This window comes from Papilio machaon, chromosome 28 (assembly GCF_912999745.1).
Source record: "Papilio machaon chromosome 28, ilPapMach1.1, whole genome shotgun sequence".
Taxonomy (NCBI): Eukaryota; Metazoa; Arthropoda; class Insecta; order Lepidoptera; family Papilionidae; genus Papilio; species Papilio machaon.
The window spans coordinates 4,608,909-4,614,319 of record NC_060013.1 but is presented as its reverse complement, the minus strand read 5'-3'; positions in this window follow the sequence as shown (position 1 = coordinate 4,614,319).

Here is a 5,411-nt window from a genome sequence, read left to right as displayed (position 1 = left end):
TAACCTAACCTAACCTAACCTAACCTAACCTAACCTAACCTAACCTAACCTAACCTAACCTAACCTAACCTAACCTAACCTAACCTAACCTAACCTAACCTAACCTAACCTAACCTAACCTAACCTAACCTAACCTAACCTAACCTAACCTAACCTAACCTAACCTAACCTAACCTAACCTAACCTAACCTAACCTAACCTAACCTAACCTAACCTAACCTAACCTAACCTAACCTAACCTAACCTAACCTAACCTAACCTAACCTAACCTAACCTAACCTAACCTAACCTAACCTAACCTAACCTAACCTAACCTAACCTAACCTAACCTAACCTAACCTAACCTAACCTAACCTAACCTAACCTAACCTAACCTAACCTAACCTAACCTAACCTAACCTAACCTAACCTAACCTAACCTAACCTAACCTAACCTAACCTAACCTAACCTAACCTAACCTAACCTAACCTAACCTAACCTAACCTAACCTAACCTAACCTAACCTAACCTAACCTAACCTAACCTAACCTAACCTAACCTAACCTAACCTAACCTAACCTAACCTAACCTAACCTAACCTAACCTAACCTAACCTAACCTAACCTAACCTAACCTAACCTAACCTAACCTAACCTAACCTAACCTAACCTAACCTAACCTAACCTAACCTAACCTAACCTAACCTAACCTAACCTAACCTAACCTAACCTAACCTAACCTAACCTAACCTAACCTAACCTAACCTAACCTAACCTAACCTAACCTAACCTAACCTAACCTAACCTAACCTAACCTAACCTAACCTAACCTAACCTAACCTAACCTAACCTAACCTAACCTAACCTAACCTAACCTAACCTAACCTAACCTAACCTAACCTAACCTAACCTAACCTAACCTAACCTAACCTAACCTAACCTAACCTAACCTAACCTAACCTAACCTAACCTAACCTAACCTAACCTAACCTAACCTAACCTAACCTAACCTAACCTAACCTAACCTAACCTAACCTAACCTAACCTAACCTAACCTAACCTAACCTAACCTAACCTAACCTAACCTAACCTAACCTAACCTAACCTAACCTAACCTAACCTAACCTAACCTAACCTAACCTAACCTAACCTAACCTAACCTAACCTAACCTAACCTAACCTAACCTAACCTAACCTAACCTAACCTAACCTAACCTAACCTAACCTAACCTAACCTAACCTAACCTAACCTAACCTAACCTAACCTAACCTAACCTAACCTAACCTAACCTAACCTAACCTAACCTAACCTAACCTAACCTAACCTAACCTAACCTAACCTAACCTAACCTAACCTAACCTAACCTAACCTAACCTAACCTAACCTAACCTAACCTAACCTAACCTAACCTAACCTAACCTAACCTAACCTAACCTAACCTAACCTAACCTAACCTAACCTAACCTAACCTAACCTAACCTAACCTAACCTAACCTAACCTAACCTAACCTAACCTAACCTAACCTAACCTAACCTAACCTAACCTAACCTAACCTAACCTAACCTAACCTAACCTAACCTAACCTAACCTAACCTAACCTAACCTAACCTAACCTAACCTAACCTAACCTAACCTAACCTAACCTAACCTAACCTAACCTAACCTAACCTAACCTAACCTAACCTAACCTAACCTAACCTAACCTAACCTAACCTAACCTAACCTAACCTAACCTAACCTAACCTAACCTAACCTAACCTAACCTAACCTAACCTAACCTAACCTAACCTAACCTAACCTAACCTAACCTAACCTAACCTAACCTAACCTAACCTAACCTAACCTAACCTAACCTAACCTAACCTAACCTAACCTAACCTAACCTAACCTAACCTAACCTAACCTAACCTAACCTAACCTAACCTAACCTAACCTAACCTAACCTAACCTAACCTAACCTAACCTAACCTAACCTAACCTAACCTAACCTAACCTAACCTAACCTAACCTAACCTAACCTAACCTAACCTAACCTAACCTAACCTAACCTAACCTAACCTAACCTAACCTAACCTAACCTAACCTAACCTAACCTAACCTAACCTAACCTAACCTAACCTAACCTAACCTAACCTAACCTAACCTAACCTAACCTAACCTAACCTAACCTAACCTAACCTAACCTAACCTAACCTAACCTAACCTAACCTAACCTAACCTAACCTAACCTAACCTAACCTAACCTAACCTAACCTAACCTAACCTAACCTAACCTAACCTAACCTAACCTAACCTAACCTAACCTAACCTAACCTAACCTAACCTAACCTAACCTAACCTAACCTAACCTAACCTAACCTAACCTAACCTAACCTAACCTAACCTAACCTAACCTAACCTAACCTAACCTAACCTAACCTAACCTAACCTAACCTAACCTAACCTAACCTAACCTAACCTAACCTAACCTAACCTAACCTAACCTAACCTAACCTAACCTAACCTAACCTAACCTAACCTAACCTAACCTAACCTAACCTAACCTAACCTAACCTAACCTAACCTAACCTAACCTAACCTAACCTAACCTAACCTAACCTAACCTAACCTAACCTAACCTAACCTAACCTAACCTAACCTAACCTAACCTAACCTAACCTAACCTAACCTAACCTAACCTAACCTAACCTAACCTAACCTAACCTAACCTAACCTAACCTAACCTAACCTAACCTAACCTAACCTAACCTAACCTAACCTAACCTAACCTAACCTAACCTAACCTAACCTAACCTAACCTAACCTAACCTAACCTAACCTAACCTAACCTAACCTAACCTAACCTAACCTAACCTAACCTAACCTAACCTAACCTAACCTAACCTAACCTAACCTAACCTAACCTAACCTAACCTAACCTAACCTAACCTAACCTAACCTAACCTAACCTAACCTAACCTAACCTAACCTAACCTAACCTAACCTAACCTAACCTAACCTAACCTAACCTAACCTAACCTAACCTAACCTAACCTAACCTAACCTAACCTAACCTAACCTAACCTAACCTAACCTAACCTAACCTAACCTAACCTAACCTAACCTAACCTAACCTAACCTAACCTAACCTAACCTAACCTAACCTAACCTAACCTAACCTAACCTAACCTAACCTAACCTAACCTAACCTAACCTAACCTAACCTAACCTAACCTAACCTAACCTAACCTAACCTAACCTAACCTAACCTAACCTAACCTAACCTAACCTAACCTAACCTAACCTAACCTAACCTAACCTAACCTAACCTAACCTAACCTAACCTAACCTAACCTAACCTAACCTAACCTAACCTAACCTAACCTAACCTAACCTAACCTAACCTAACCTAACCTAACCTAACCTAACCTAACCTAACCTAACCTAACCTAACCTAACCTAACCTAACCTAACCTAACCTAACCTAACCTAACCTAACCTAACCTAACCTAACCTAACCTAACCTAACCTAACCTAACCTAACCTAACCTAACCTAACCTAACCTAACCTAACCTAACCTAACCTAACCTAACCTAACCTAACCTAACCTAACCTAACCTAACCTAACCTAACCTAACCTAACCTAACCTAACCTAACCTAACCTAACCTAACCTAACCTAACCTAACCTAACCTAACCTAACCTAACCTAACCTAACCTAACCTAACCTAACCTAACCTAACCTAACCTAACCTAACCTAACCTAACCTAACCTAACCTAACCTAACCTAACCTAACCTAACCTAACCTAACCTAACCTAACCTAACCTAACCTAACCTAACCTAACCTAACCTAACCTAACCTAACCTAACCTAACCTAACCTAACCTAACCTAACCTAACCTAACCTAACCTAACCTAACCTAACCTAACCTAACCTAACCTAACCTAACCTAACCTAACCTAACCTAACCTAACCTAACCTAACCTAACCTAACCTAACCTAACCTAACCTAACCTAACCTAACCTAACCTAACCTAACCTAACCTAACCTAACCTAACCTAACCTAACCTAACCTAACCTAACCTAACCTAACCTAACCTAACCTAACCTAACCTAACCTAACCTAACCTAACCTAACCTAACCTAACCTAACCTAACCTAACCTAACCTAACCTAACCTAACCTAACCTAACCTAACCTAACCTAACCTAACCTAACCTAACCTAACCTAACCTAACCTAACCTAACCTAACCTAACCTAACCTAACCTAACCTAACCTAACCTAACCTAACCTAACCTAACCTAACCTAACCTAACCTAACCTAACCTAACCTAACCTAACCTAACCTAACCTAACCTAACCTAACCTAACCTAACCTAACCTAACCTAACCTAACCTAACCTAACCTAACCTAACCTAACCTAACCTAACCTAACCTAACCTAACCTAACCTAACCTAACCTAACCTAACCTAACCTAACCTAACCTAACCTAACCTAACCTAACCTAACCTAACCTAACCTAACCTAACCTAACCTAACCTAACCTAACCTAACCTAACCTAACCTAACCTAACCTAACCTAACCTAACCTAACCTAACCTAACCTAACCTAACCTAACCTAACCTAACCTAACCTAACCTAACCTAACCTAACCTAACCTAACCTAACCTAACCTAACCTAACCTAACCTAACCTAACCTAACCTAACCTAACCTAACCTAACCTAACCTAACCTAACCTAACCTAACCTAACCTAACCTAACCTAACCTAACCTAACCTAACCTAACCTAACCTAACCTAACCTAACCTAACCTAACCTAACCTAACCTAACCTAACCTAACCTAACCTAACCTAACCTAACCTAACCTAACCTAACCTAACCTAACCTAACCTAACCTAACCTAACCTAACCTAACCTAACCTAACCTAACCTAACCTAACCTAACCTAACCTAACCTAACCTAACCTAACCTAACCTAACCTAACCTAACCTAACCTAACCTAACCTAACCTAACCTAACCTAACCTAACCTAACCTAACCTAACCTAACCTAACCTAACCTAACCTAACCTAACCTAACCTAACCTAACCTAACCTAACCTAACCTAACCTAACCTAACCTAACCTAACCTAACCTAACCTAACCTAACCTAACCTAACCTAACCTAACCTAACCTAACCTAACCTAACCTAACCTAACCTAACCTAACCTAACCTAACCTAACCTAACCTAACCTAACCTAACCTAACCTAACCTAACCTAACCTAACCTAACCTAACCTAACCTAACCTAACCTAACCTAACCTAACCTAACCTAACCTAACCTAACCTAACCTAACCTAACCTAACCTAACCTAACCTAACCTAACCTAACCTAACCTAACCTAACCTAACCTAACCTAACCTAACCTAACCTAACCTAACCTAACCTAACCT